At 38.4% G+C, this 15897-nt stretch overlaps 1 protein-coding gene and 1 pseudogene across 1 annotated transcript in view; both read left to right on the top strand.

The window, feature by feature from the left end:
- The window catches only part of Stac (SH3 and cysteine rich domain), a 198793-nt gene that overhangs the window by 36558 nt on the left and 146338 nt on the right, over positions 1–15897 (top strand). The gene's annotated exons all lie outside the window — the stretch shown is intronic.
- LOC101588501 lies at positions 8328–9055 on the top strand (annotated as a pseudogene).

Here is a 15897-nt window from a genome sequence, read left to right as displayed (position 1 = left end):
TGACAGATCGTACAGCCCTCAAAGCTTAATCCAATGCCTATCTGGCTTATTAGAGCAAAATTTTACCAATTCCTGCTATAATATCATGTCTATCACAGTGTATCTGGTACCTGGAAACAACTTTAGAGAATAACAAAAATTCATATATGAAAAAATAAGAAATGTGGATTTAGATTTGATTCTTGAGTCTGCCAATCAAAAGTGATTATTTAAGCACATTTTTTAACCTCTTTAAAATCAAAAGGGACTTACATTATTTCATTTTCAGTGTTGTCATAAATTTAAATGAAAAAAACACATGTCAGTTACTAGCACAGTACCTAGCATAAACTGTATGTTCACTAAATAAAATTGCTGATAGAGTCTAGCTGAACAGTTACATGACATTTTTAAGCCTAAAAAGGACTGAATTATATACCACTAATAGCACAATATTGATAAAGCTGGTTTTACTTTGAAAACTAAAACAAAACATTAAGCACACACCAAAATACAAGACCTTTTCTGCTGTATGAATGCGACAGTTAATCCTGACGGTGCTCAGAGGTACCCTGTTGGGTGTATCTTCCCCAGATTCTAATTAGGCAGAGCAAGCCAGACACCATAATGAGGAGGGCTATAATTTGGGGGTGAGAACTAGGAGGTCATAATGCTTCAGAATTCCATTTCATTAGCAGCTTCAGCCAAATGACAGGCCAGCCGCAGAGCACCATCTTCACAGGAAAATACCCAGGAAGGACAGTATCTGTACATTTGATGAAGCCTTTAATACCTTTGGAGGAGCAACCTCGTGAACCCCATCGTGTTTCACTTAGGTGACACTAGATGACATGAGCCTTCAGTGAGCCTTCCTTATGTTAAAGAAATATATTCTTCACTCACTGGACAATTCAAAGTGGATATATTTAGGTTGTTTGTTTGTGCAGCATAATACAAAACCAAAAAATAAGAAACTTAAATCAATATGAATTTTTTCATTTCAGTTTCTGACCTAGAATCTGAGTAAAGTTTAGTTGGCCCTTCTGCTTCCCACCTTAGTTGAATGAAATTAAGTTGTTCCCAGTTACAGTCTCATTTAAGTGGTAGAGTCCTCTTCCACTCTTACTGGTTGTGGGAAAAAGCTGTTTCCTCGAAGCTCTCTAGTTGAAATCCTTGTTTCCATGCAGGTCAAGCCAAGGGATGCTCTCAGGAACTGACAACCACTCAGACCTTTGCTCTGTCACTCTTCTAAGTCCACAGCATGTGAGCCTCCTTCTCCAAGGTCAATTCCAGGCACACTCCTTGTGCTAGAATGGGATCTTTCATAACATAACACAGGAATCATCTGAGTGACTAGCCCATTGCCATTCTCATGTAATATAAGCTATGGAGTGAACCATTCCACCATGTTCACAGGCCATGCAGTACTCTAGAGTCCTGGTTATCATCATCTTTTTGTCCAAATTTTCCTCTTCTCTCCTGCTCTTTCTTCTACCATTAGTCCAGTCATTGTCATCTCCCCCAGGGGTCTCTGTATGCATAGAAGACCCTGTTATTTGCATATCCCACAGCTTTCAACTGCTCTTTCTCCTTTAAAGTAAAATGACCATATTGTTCTGCTATCCAACCCCTTGCAATAAAATCATTGCCTTAGTTAATTTTCTCTCATTACTGAGACAAGATGTCCAACATAGGGGCCAGCGAGTTAGCTCAGCAGACTGAGCACCTGCTTGGCAAGTGCAGAGACTGAGGGTTCGATCCCTGACACCATCTGTGGCTCCAGCCCCACCCCCAGGTGTGCTGAGCTGGCAACAGAGATTGGGCATGGTGGTGCATGCCTGTAATGCCAGCACTGGGGAGGCTGAAAACAGGAGGATCACTATGAGTCTGAGATACATAGTGAGACCCTGCACCAAATACACTTAAAAAAAGATACCCAACCCCTAAAGTTAAAGTAGAAAAAGATTTTGAGCTGTTTCTAGAGATTTCAGTCCATTATTGGCTGGCTCCAAGATAGGGTGGTATAGCAGACAGGGACTGTGGAAGAAAACGTTTAGGATAAGTAGAGGATAACAAATAATAGGAGCTCAACACAGCTCTTTCTATCCCCTCTGTCTTATCCAGGCTACTCAAAGAAAGTAGAACTCACACCCATAATCCTAGTGGTCTTGATCCTAACATTGTACCATATCAATTCCAGTGTCACACATTCTAGACCCAGCCACACTCTATCGCTCCACGAAGCTTTGGTGTGGGGGGGCATCACAAGCCATAGCAATCATTTTCATCCCAAGAACAAAAGAGCCAAATACTAATTGTTCTAATGATAATTCCATTCTCTTTGCGAGCCATTGGTTTAGGAAAGACATTTGTTATAATTCTGGCCAATGAGACCTGAGAAAATTCTAATGATGATCTGCAAAAAGTTTTCATTATATTTTTTTTTAAAAAAAGACGAAGAAGGTGCCATTACTCTTCTGCTGCTGAATATTTGCAAACAGCAGCCATTTTTTATCATGAACTAAGCCAGCCTTAAGGCTAGGATGAAGAAGACAAATTAAAAAATTAAAATGATAGAAAAAACACCAAATCCTATTGACATCATTTTGGTGCTATATTTTTTATTTATTCATTTATGTATTTATTTATATTTTAGGAAAGAGTCTACAGGATATTCAGGGTCTTACTACTAGATCGGACTACTAGTCATCTGCCTGTTTACAACCTCCCAAGAGCTGGGATTACAGGCATGTGCCACCATGCCCAGTCTTAATAGGGGTCTCAGTGTGCCCCTGGGGCAGGGCCAGCATGGCGGGCCTGGGAATTGAATCCTCGGCCCCTGCATTGGAGTTATATTAATTCCTAGTCTGTTTGCATTAGAGCTTCATGTTATATGAGACAATTTTCTTATTGTTTGAGTCGAGTTTTCTAATGCTTGAATCTAGTCATATAAGTGATTATGTGTGTATCCCTTAGCCTTTAATTATGTCACCCAATGCTGCATACAATGAGTATTGTGGTTCCCTTCATGTATTAGAGTTGGAGATAATGAAGTAGCAATCATGATGATAATGATAATCATGTTAAGAAAAGCAACTGTAATTTGTAATAGTAGGTTCATGTTCGGTGCCTGTCATTCTGGTCTTCTGAATATGGGCAGCTTGTCATGACATGCCAGTTGCTGCTATGCTGTCTCTCGGGTAGATGATTGTTCAGAAAACACGGTGTGGTGAATGAAGGCAGGAAACAGGAAAAGGAATGTTATGGGACTGTCCTGCTTCAAGGTTGTATATGATTAGATTTTTTACTTATTTGTAAACATAAGAATTATATAATGCTTTATGCCTATTTTTAAAATGTATTCTAATTTTAAATGTTTTTCATCATATTCTGTAGGGCTTAAAGTTCAACATATCAATACTTGATGAAAAATACCTCTTCCATGTTATGCCTAGAATGTTTGATATTCAGACATAGTGAGGTTAAGCTTAACAGCCTAGGTTATATGATAATAACAATAAACTTCTCTTCTGGAGGGTTAAGAACCTAAGTTTGCAGACCAAAATTAGAGAAAAAGGAGGGCCGCAAGGAAAGCCAACATTTTGGCCCTAGCCTTCCAAAGTCAACTAAGACTCAGGACATATGAGAACTTGTACTGTAATGTCATGTAACTCAGTTGTGTCACAAATTTTCTGATCAAGGAGATTATGGGGCCAAAGAGGAAAGTGATCGATGATGTGGAGTGTGCCTAAGGAGAGTCACATGGAGAGAAAACATTCTCTCAGGCTTTCACAGAGAGCACATTGGCCAAGCAATGGCTGTGACTCATCCACATGGCTGACACTGACAAAGGATCTACAATCTGAGGTACACGGTCTCAGGATAAATCCTGAGGGGATTTCACTGAACTTATCAGACCCAAAAGCTACAATTCTTGTTGCATAGGTCTTGCTTTATCTTGGTCTTAACCATCCAGTAAAAAAGTATAAAAATGAAATATAAGAAGTAAAGCCATGCTGTTATGTTGAGCTGTAGGGGACTCAGGTCAACAATTTCTGACATTGCCAGTGAAGCAGAAGACCCAATAATATTATGGACTACTTGGACTCTTTTAGAATATTTTTCTGAGTTAACACACCTATAATATTCAAATGATGGAACTAAACAAAAAAGGGGATACAGGTGAGTGTCCATTTTGTGTCTGTGTATTCAAAATGGTTAGGATAGTTACATTCTGTTAATGAATAGAGGGATTTGTTCTAATAATGTTTGTAAATAGGCTATCATGTCCACATCTTATACAACAATTAACCACTAGGAAGAATGTATGCAAAGTGTTAATTTGAAACTCTTCTACCAGTTTGGTTTGAAACTGTCTCATTGCTATTTGTTTCTCAATAAAATTATGGGGAAAAAAAAAAGAATAAAGAAAAGCAACTGTGTCAAAAGAGTTCCCTCTGGCCAGGTAGGGAATAATATCAAGTTCACAAGTATGAAATTTTTTAAATATGCTGTCCTTGATTTTACTGAAAAACATCTAGTATAAACAAATAGGCTTGACATATTTTTTAATCTTCCAAATTCAGTATTCTTCAGTTTGAAAATTCAGAACAAGTGTATCAGTGACAGATTTTTGAAGATCTGTTAATGACTTCATTTAAGATCTTGCCTAAATGCTCCTTTCCCTATCCAAATCAGTGGAGCATAGTAATTCAAATAAAGCTTTAGTTGATGTGTTCATAAAAGATCATAAGGAGGTAAATAGAATTAGTCTTTATTGGCATTCAACTAACAGTACTGAGATTCCCAATATGAAAAAGACTGTTTTGGTGCTGTTGCATTTTTTTGTTATTCTTTCTGTCACACACACACACACACACACACACACACACACACACACAATCAGCAGTATAGATGATGTAAAATTACTTGTCCTTGACTCAGAGAGCCAAGCGATCTGCTGGAAAATTATTTTATGAAAAGATTAATTGGCCTGCAGTGATAAGAACAACCCACCTGATTCTACACTGATTCTATGACTTGAAAGTTATCTTGTATCCACTAAATTCATCCATGTGGATCTTAGAGAAGTAGAGAGAGCAAGTCACGCATTAAATTACTAAGGCAGACTACTCTTATAAATGACTCCATAAAACCCAACAGAATGAACATTCAACTGGCACTATCTGGTAAAGTCTGTCAGCCTTACATTTCTGTTTTATATAAATCCAATAAACAGACAAGGTAAAACTAGGACATTCTGTGAACTTGAGAGAGATTTGTTCATGTTCACTGAGTCACTTTGCTTGCTTGTGATAGATTAGCACTAAGTCTCTAAAAGAATGGATTTCTTTCTCTCTAAAGTGTATGGAAATAGAAATTGAAGCTACAGATCTTTTGGGCAGGTCTATTTTTAGAGAAAGTGATTTGCTAAGGGTATTTGTCACTCATTTTCAGGACAGCCAGCTGTGAACCATGGCTGGCGTCAACAGTAACAGCAAGGTTTTAAAAGAAAGAGAAAATCTTTTCATTCTTAAAAACATTTTGAAGGCATGTTCAAGTACAGAGAAAGGCAAGATGGGCAGTGAAGGAATGGGAAATTTTAAGTAAAATTATGTGTGTGTGTTTGTGTGCATATTATACATATAGATTCACTACAGTGTGTGCTCATAAGCTTCTCAGTGCATAGGGAAGAACTTGATGTGCTCAGTGGGTTATGTGTACCCATATTTCACACTTTTGTGAATTTAAGGGAAAAAGCTAACCAATATTTATTGCACTGATACTGTGTATCACACTCTCTGCTAAGAGATTTACAGGGCTTATCTCTTTGAATGACCTTAACAGCCTATATTTCCCATTTTCAAAGAGGTTAATAGAGCTATTAAGCATCAAAACCAGTATTCAGACCTGAGTAGCAGGATCACTTGGGGCAATCAGTTCCCTAGAGCCCTTTGCCACTTGTTACAATGCTGTCCTGCATGGCAACAATGTTTATATGTGTGTGCATATTTTTGTTTGTTTTGGAGAAAATCATAAAGGAGATTGGTTTTTTATTGTCTGCATTAAATTGGTACATTACTTAGGCTGAGATAGTTGGCCAAACATTACCAAGTTCTTGATAACCTACGGATGTATTGGTGATGCAATTAAGATTAAAAAGCTAAATCTTAGGGTGTCTGATTGTAATGCCTAACACATCATTGTTCTTGTCTTTGAATGTGTTTCTTAACTCTTTTAGTTTCCTGTGATACCTTGTCATCTGGACTCAGGTGTATAGAAATTGTTTAGTGTGTCATTTGGGGCAATGCATTTTGGGAATTTGCATTCTCTTTACCCCACATCCTCACATAGTCATCAAATAATCATTCATAATTAGTCTATGAAAACCACTTGCTTAACATGCATCGCTCTCCACAGCAGACATGCTTCTTTATATGGTCTGTCTTCTCAAAAAACAACCAATGGCACCAATATGGTGCAATACAGTACAAATCCTTAGACCCACCCCTGACTACTCTCTTTTCCTCAAACCTAATGTCCAATCCACTAGGAACTTTTCTGGCCTCTAATTTCAAAATATGTCAAGGACATGTCACTTCTTACCATTTCCATTTCTATAACCCAAGATCAAGCCATATGTCTACAGAAAGTGTTTTATCCATGCATAAGTTAGTGTAATTCTTTTAATATCAGTCACTCAAGGCCAGGCAGTTACTGTCACCCAGAGAATAACACTAAAATCCTTATCAAGGTTTCTATGGACTTAACAAGTTCCTCATTCTATATCATTATCTTTGCCTCCTCCTTTCCCTCTCAGTCTACTCCAGTCATTGATGCTCAAGCTCCTTAATGTTCCTCAAACACACAGAAAGCGTATTCTTCTCTCTGGTTGGGCAAATAACCAAGATCAAAGAAGGATGGTGAGAGATGTGCCCAAGTGGCATTTGAAGCAGCACTGAGAAAGGCAGACAGTGTTGTGCCTACAGGTTGCAAAATCATCTTAGGAAGTAAGACACTATCAACTGAGACCACAAAAGTGTGTTCCTCCAGGATGACATCTTCAGCGGGCAGTGGTGAGAGGCCCCCACCCACATCGCTATCAGATCAATGGATATGGGCTCCAGCAGAAGCACAAGCACCCTGTTATGAAGCAGCCTCAGCAGGTCACAAGCACGGAGCTTGGCATCTTCAGAGACCTGCTTCCAACGCCCACCTCTTCTTTCAGCATGTGGCTGAGAGCTGTCTCTTTTAGCTTCTACTCATCCCATCTCTTCATGTTTCAAACTTTTGTAGCTATTACTTTTTCAAAACAATATAGTGAGTTTATCAAAAATCTACACAGCAGTATAAAACATACATGTGTGCCAGATAAATATGCCACATACAACTAAAGGATCATTTTGGCTAAACTATAACAGAAAAGATCTATCAAAGAGTAATAAAGCAAGTATGGTTTTGTTTTTCCATATAACAAGAAGTCTAGAGATAGGCAAATACTGGTCAGCTCAGGTACTTGGTGGGGTTATCCTGTCTTCCTTTATTCTGCCACCTTGGTGTTGGCTTATGTCTCTTGCTTACTATCTTATCATGAGGTGCTTTAGCTTAGTGCCTTACACCTTGATTTAAGAAAAGAAGAAAGAGATAAGCATGTCCAATTAAGCCTTCTGTCTCTTAGATCAGAAAAGTAAAAACCTCTGGAGAAAACTATGTTGGATGTAGCCAGAATTGTCATATGGGTATTGTCTGCTGTAAGGAAAATAAGATGCATTATAGTTCCAGGCAAAATGAAGGTTGCACTTTTTGTGTTTTGTTTTGTTCGCTAGTGTATATTTGTAGTACATAATTGTTACATTCATGTGGGGGAATTGGAAGGTGTGTTGATCATTTTGGATCCCTTTACTCTGCTTTCTTCTCCTCTTTTTCCTGATCCCCTCCCTATCTTCAGAAGATCTACCTTTCTATTTCCTATCATCTCTCCTTTATTTCATTCTTTAATTTAGTCATATTTTAGCTTTCTCGTGTAAAAGAGGTCATGCTGTATTTAACTTTATATGTCTGATTTTTTCCACATAACATGATCGTCTCAAGACCCATCCATTTTCCTGCCAATGACATGATTTCATTCTTCTTTTGGCTAATATCCCATCATGCAGATGCATCATATCTTGTTTATCTGTCTGCTATTGCACAGAGAAGCTGATTCCAGAGCCTAGCTATTGTGAATTATACTGCTATAAACATGGATATGCCCTGGCATGAGTTCATCCTGCATGTCTATTCTGTGGAGCAGCAGTTCATTCACTTCCATCCCTGTTCTCTCCCACCTAAGTGAGTGCCACCACTCCATGGAAGATGTAGTGGATATGGACATGAGCCCCCTGAGGCCCCAGAACTATCTCTTCAGTTGTGAACTAAAGGCCAACGAAGATTACCACTTTGAGGTGGATAACAGTGAAAATGAGCATCAGTTGTAATTAAGAACAGTCAGTTTAGGGGCTGGTGCAAAGGCTGAATTGCACCTTGTTGAAGCAGATGCTATGAATTATGAAGGCAGTCCAATTAAAGTAACACTGGCAACTTTGAAAATGTCTGCACAGCCAATGGTTTCCCTTGGGAACTTTGAAATTACACCACCTGTTGTCTTAAGGTTGAAGTGTGGTTCAGGGCTGTGCATATTAGTGGACAGCATTTAGTAGCTATGGAAGAAGATGCAGAGTTGGAAGAGGAAGAGGAAGAGGAAGAAGATGTGAAACTCCTAAGAATATCTGAAGAGAGATCTGCCCCTGGAGGTGACAGCAAGATTCCACAGAAAAAAGTAAAACTTGCTGCTGATGAAGATGATGAGGATGATGAAGAAACGGAAGAAAAATCTCTAATGAAGAAATTGATACAAGATTCTCTAGCCAAAAATGCACAAAAATCAAACCAGAATGGAAAAGACTCACAACCATCAACGCCAAGATCAAAAGGGCAAGAATCCTTCAAGAAACAGGAAAAGACTCCTAAAACACCAAAAGGACCTAGTTCTGTAGAAGACATCAAAGCTCAAGCAAGTATAGAAAAAGCACATTGAACAGTCATGGGCACTACTGATAAATTAAGCCCAAAGATGGGGAGAAGTGAGAAGGAGAGACAAACAGTAGTCCATACTGAGTATGATCAACAATCCAGACTGAAGTCTTCTATTTTAATCTCAATCCCCTTTCCAGATTAGCCACTCATACCCTCTTCCAGGCTGGAAGATATCTTTTTCTTAAAGCACTTTTTTTCCTTTAACTGCTGTGATTCAGTGAACTGTACATATTGCTATTATTTGTGTATATGGCTCATTTCATTTTAATTGCCTCTGCACTTTTAGCTGTTCAATAAATATTTTGAATAAATCAATGTATGTGACAGTTGTAGAATGAAAAAATAGAAAAAATAAACATGGATATGCATGTGTTAACGTAGTATGATGGAAGGTAGCGCTGGAAGTGGGTTACACAGCTAACAGTTTGCAGTGGGAGAAAAAAAATTTTAAATGGAAAAATACTGAGAATGGCTTTGGAATAGACACAAGATTGATTGAGATCTAATCCAATCTACAAGGAGTTTATAAGCTTGGTATGGTGAGACATGCAAAAAGAGCTAATTATAATATGATGCAAATTGGCATGAGCACTGTTGAAAGTGCAAGCGTTCCACCAAAGTAGACCCAAGAGCAATTAGTTCTGATTGGGACGTTGATCATCATCAATCCAGGTAGCGGTTATTTATTAAGCACTGCCTGCATACCAGGCATTTCCATTTATTTGCTAAAATCTTCCCCAGTGAACAAGATAGAAAACCTACCTACTCATGTCTTTGGAAGGGCACAGACAAGAAACAATAAATGTAGCAATATTGACAAGTCCCAAATGTGACAAACCATTACTTAGCTTGTGGCGTTCCAGTTGGGTGAGGGTACACCTGGACAGAGAAACAGCAGGAGAAAGGTGCAAGGCACAGAGGTCCATTCTGCAGGTCACATGCCACCAAACCGCGGACAGCGAGCATGGAGACTCACAATCAGATTACGCTGACAGGAAGGTCTGGCTTGGCCAGAGCAGGCAGGATCATTTTTCCTTTCGTACTTATTTGTACCATGATGTTGACCTCTATGACTACCAGTGCTATCATCTATAAACTGAAATAGCAGTCCTACATGGAGTTGTAGGGTAGGTTTAGTAGGAGAGCTGCCTCACAGGAACTGCTCTGCAAAGGACTATTTTCAGGTGATAGTATCCAGTTCATTGTTCCTCTTCCTTGGAAACTTCTTCAGCCCCTCTCCCTGAAGCCACTCTTTCCTCAGTTATAGAATATTTTCAGTTATAGGTAAGGATATAAGACAGGACAAGGAATGGAGAAAGTGGGCCACTCGCTAGTTAAATGACTCACTTGAACTAGTTCACTCATTCATTCTTTAATTCCATGTCTTTAAGGTTGCTAATGATATATGGGCATTGCTCTGGACAAGTACTTGGTGTTCAGCAAAAATACAGTACAAGCCCCATTTGGAACTTATACATTTCTAGTCACCACATTAATAAACGTAGAAGAAAATAAGTAAGTAACAAAAATAGTGCTTCTCAGACATAATACTCAAACTTATAATCCCAGCACCCTGTGAAGCTGAGGCAGGGTGATCGTAAGTTCAGTCTCTATCTTGGCAATTTAGTGATTTGGCAAGACCCTGTCACAAAAAATAAGAAAGCCTGGGGATGGAGCTCAGTGAGAAAGCTCTGGGCTTCATCTCCAGTGCTGCATTAGAAAGATGATATTAGTAAAACTTTTTACATCAAAGCTCCCAAGTCAGGGTATATTTTGCTTTGCAGCACAGTCTAATTCAGACTGACCACAGTGTAAGTGTCCAAAAGCCACAGGTGGTGAGAGGCTCCATGTTGGACAGCTCTAGGCAGCTGGGAAATGAAAGTGTACCGAACAGATGAGACTGCTCTCAGGGGCTTTGCATGCTAGCAGTGAGGACTCAAGTGGCCTCTGTTTTCTTCTTTTTTTAATTGGGGTCTAGAATTTACACCTGGTTTTTTGGTATATGACACACAAAGAACAGGATAAAGAACATTTTTATATTTCCTTGGGTGTCTAGAAAAGTAACCCATTTGGTTGTAATTAAAATCCTAATATCAATCCATCATGTCCCTATTACATACATACCGGTCCATGCAAGCTGAAATTCTCAACCTCTCACCAGGCCCCAGTGAATTAATACTGGGCGTAGCCAGTCCAGCCCTTTCCATCTAGGTCTGCGGATCATCCTCAGTAGGGGTTTGTTTGTTTGTTTGTTTGTTTGTTTGTTTGTTTTGTGGTACCGGTGATTAAACTCAAGACCTTGCACTTGCAAAGCAAGTGCTTATTCTACAGAGCTATCTCCCTGGCCCCCATCCTTATTAGGTTACTTACCTGCTGAAACAGTGCTCAAATCTCAGTCTCTTGTCGCTACACATTTGCTTCTCGTTCATGCCACAGATCACAATGCACCCAATACTTGCCAGAAATTCTTATTTTAGTATTATAAAACCCACCAGAATTTTTATTTATGGTTTGTGATGACTAGACCTGTTTTAAGCAATGTCTTTTACCTTAGATGTCAAAGGTATTCATTTACATTTTTACTTGTTAGTTTTATTCTTTCATTTTTAGATTTTTACTTAAACTGGAAATTTGTGACACAGAAGATCATTTCTCTTAAATAGTTCTTTTTTTTTAAACAGTTCTACTCACTTAGCTCTCCACACATTCACACAAGCTTGTTTTGGGGCTCTTTATTTGATTTGATTCCTTTGATAAATATCTCTGCAAAAATATTATGCTTTCTCTCTTCTTATTTCTTTTTACAGCTTTCTTTGTAGTATGTTTAAAAAAAATCTTACTCTTGGGCCAGCGAAATATCTCAGCAGATTAAAGCACCTGCAAGCAGGTGCAGGGGGCAGAGGTTTGATCTCCAGGCCTTCCATGCCGGCCCCACTCCCAAGGCACGCTGAGATGACAATTGAGGCTGGACATGGTGGTGCATGCCAGCTCTTGAGAGGCTGTAAACAGGCAGATCACTACGATCTAGTAGTGAGACCCTGAACATCCTATAGACCCTTCACTAAAATTTAAAAAAAAAAATCTTACTCTTCCAGGCATGGTGGCACATGCCTGTTATCCCAGCACTTGGCAGGCTGAGGCAAGAGGATCACCCTGAGTTCAAGGCCTGGCTGGACTACAAAGTGAGTTTAAAGCCAGCTTAAACTTCACAGTGTAACCCTGTCTCAAAAATGCAAAAAAAAAAAAAAAAAAAAAAAAAAAAAGAATGAATCTGTTCAAAAGGAAGGAATTACTGAGATGAGGAAGACAGGAGAGGGAGTGAAGGAAAGAGCTACATCTAGGTATGCAAGCAGCGTGGCTCAGGTAACTGTGGATTCTCCTGGTCTGTGGAGAGGAGCAAGTAGTGTTCAATATTTTTTGTCTTCCTTTTTCTTTTCCTTTTTCTCTGTTCTTATTTATTCTAATGTATTTGTCTTTTTGCAATTTTGTATGCATATATCTGTAATCTGAACAACTAATTGGAAGACAACACTATGCAATAAAACAAATACTGTCAAACATTATTTTGTTTAGTGAAATCCTCTATCATCTGTAATATTTTTCTTTTTTAGTACTAGTTTGTATTCTCTTGTAAAAATGAAATAAATAAATAAATAAATAAATAAATGGAAAATAGCCAAATAAAACCCCTTTTACTCTGATAGCATCATCTTTGCTCCTTTCTTAACAGTGTATTGGCCCTATTGGCCCTCTATTTGGATTTTTTTATTGTGTAAAATAAATTTTCCATCCAGATGTTAAATTGTCCACTGTTATGTTGGGATTACATTTAATTTTTACAGTCATTAGGAAGTAACTGCCTTAGTAAAAGTGTCAGGATGTATCATCCAGAAACATGCTATTCTTTTTATTATTCAAGTCCCTATACATGGCCTTTCATAAAATAACTAAATTGCCTGCACAAAGTATCTTTGCTGATATTCAAACTTTCTCCTGGGCTCTATATATTAACTCATAATTTTTATTTTCCATCTGTAGTTGGTTCTGTGGAACAGCTTGCCTCTTCATGTACTATACTTCCAATATTACATTTTGCCTTAATTTTTTATGATGTTTATTATGCCCCTGTTATGTCTAGGGCCCATTCTAAACCATACATTGCCTTTTCGGTGCCGTGTGATTTTTCTCATGGGTAGAGACTCTCCTAGGAGCATTTTCTGGCTTGGCTGATGTTTTGCACCTACAAGAACAAGCAGAAGCCCAAGCCATAAAGAATGGCACCTGCTGCAATCTAAGGGGGTGGGGAGAATGCGCCACAAAGCAGACAGGCTTTTGTATAGTTACTTGGATGCAACCACTCTCTTCACCAAGCAGCCCTGCTCCTCAAGAAGGTTTTCTCTACTTCCACATGGAGCTTTTCATTGTACAGAGAGTTGCCACATAGCCCAGATATAGACAGAGGTAAAGGAGAACTTCAGGGTAAGTCTTTGGCCTCACATCTCTCTCTCCCATGGCACTAGACATCCAGAGTCTTCTGGTGCTACTTGGCAACCTCCAGCTTGCCTGAGCTAGCTCTGCTGCTTCAGCATTCTGACAGGACAAACATACAAGAGTCACAGAGATGCCTAAAGACATATCCCTGGTAACATTTTCAAATGTTTCAAGAAAAAAAAAAGTGTTTCTGTGTATATCTACTCTGCTAATTTTAAGCTGCTTTTTCTCATGTAAGGACTTTAAACACCTGGTTACTCAGTTTTTCCATGTTCTTAGTCCCTTCAGCTTCTTTCCTGTTAGTCTGGCCTATCCAGAGATGAAACCAGGGGAATCCGCATGGCTTATGTTCCATTTCTTTCAGTCAGGAATCTCTGCTGATATGCACATAGATGCCCAGAGACACACTTAACTCTCATGTAAAACTTTTATTGTCTTCATTATTTAGAGCCAGGATTTTCAATCAGTGAAATAGTCTCTAGACTATTATTATTTTAATAGATAAAGCCCACTTAACCTAATATAATTATTCAATGTATAGGGGTTTTTTTAATCTCCTATCATTTTTTTTCTGTATTTTAGGGAAGGGTCTACAGGGTGTTCAGGGTCTCACTACTAGATCAGACTCATAGTGATTCTTCTATTTACAGCCTCCCAAGTGCTGGGATTACAGGCATGTGCCACTACGCCCAGTCTCAATTGCCATCTCAGCATGCCCCAGGGATGGAGCTGGCAGGGCAGGCCAGGGAATCGAACCCCCAGCCCCTGGGCGTGCTTGCAGGTGCTTTAATCTGCTGAGCTATTTGGCCTACCCTAATCTATCATTTTGCTTAGAATGTTTCTTCCTATATTAGAAAGGAATTTGGTCTATAGAGTACAGGTTTTTGTATACTCATGTATACATTATAATAGGTTTTGGAAAATAATATTTATCTATGCTATGGAACTCCTTATTTAGTATAATTCATGTATTCAGTAAACTTCTGAGAAATTTTCCATAAGAATGGTACACAAACACCTTATTAAATATAATTATTTATAATTTTTTAATATTTTCTGTGATAATGAGCTAATCTACTGCTCTACCATTTCTAGTTGGCCTTAGCAATTTATATTTTCCTAGTTACTTTTTAAAACCAGTATTTCTAGTATATTAATAAAGGATCTCAAATTACTTGGATTTGTGATGATACCTCCTCGTAGATTTTGTGTACCAAATGAAGACATTTTATTGTCCTCCTGATTAAAATAAGTAAATGTTTTAATTACTTAATTACTTAATTATTTATTTATTTGATACAAGGTCTCATATGCAGCTCAGACTCGTAGGGATGCTCCTGTCTCAGCCTTGCCAATACTGAGATTACAGGGGTGTGCCATCATACCTGTTTTTTTTTTTTAATTTTAGTTTCTTTTTTTCCATAATTTTATTGAGAAATAAATAGCAATGAGACAATTTCAAATCGAATTGGTAAGACAGTTCCAATAATTAACACATTGCATACTGCCTTCCTAGTAGTTATTTGTTGTACAAGATGCAAACATGATATCCTATTTATAAACATTACTACAATAAATGCCTCTATTCCTTGAATTAAGAGAATGTAGCTATATATCTATCCTAACCATTTTGAATACATAGATACAAAATGGTCATTCATTTATATCCCCTTTTTTTTGTTTAGCTCCATCATTTAAATATTATAGATGTGTGAACTCAGCAAAATATTCCAAAAGAGTCCAGTAGTCCATAATAGTATCGGGTCTTCCACTTGACTGGCAATGTCAGAAGTTGCTGACCTGAATTCCCTACAGCTTAACATAAGAACATGGCTTTATTTCTTGTATTTTGTTTTTATACTTTTCTGCTGGATGGTTAAAACCAAGATAAAGTAGGACCTATGTAACAAGAGTTGTAGCTTTTGGATCTGATAAAGTCAGTGAAATCCCCTCAGGATTTATCCTGAGACCCTGTACCTCAGATTGTAGATCCTTTGTCAGAGTCAGCCATGTGGATGAGCCACAGCCATTGCTTGGCCAATGTGCTCTCTGTGAAATCCTGAGAGAATGTTTTCTCTCCAGGTGACTCTCCTTAGGCACACTCTACATCATCGATCACTTTCCTCTTTGGCCCCACAATCTCCTTGATCAGAAAATTTGGGACACAACTGAGTTATAGATGTTACAGTACAAGTTTTCATGTCCTGAGTCTTAATTGACCTTGGAAGGCTAGGGCCAAAACATTGGCTTTCCTTGCGGCCCTCCTTTTTCTCTAATTTTTGGTCTGCAAACTTAGGTTGTTAATTCTCCAGAAGAGAAGCTTATTGTTATTACCATATAACCTAGGCTGTT

The sequence above is a fragment of the Octodon degus genome, unplaced genomic scaffold, assembly GCF_000260255.1.
Source record: "Octodon degus isolate 3935 unplaced genomic scaffold, OctDeg1.0 scaffold00071, whole genome shotgun sequence".
In the NCBI taxonomy this organism is placed as follows: domain Eukaryota; kingdom Metazoa; phylum Chordata; class Mammalia; order Rodentia; family Octodontidae; genus Octodon; species Octodon degus.
This window is presented reverse-complemented; position numbering and strand designations above follow the sequence as displayed.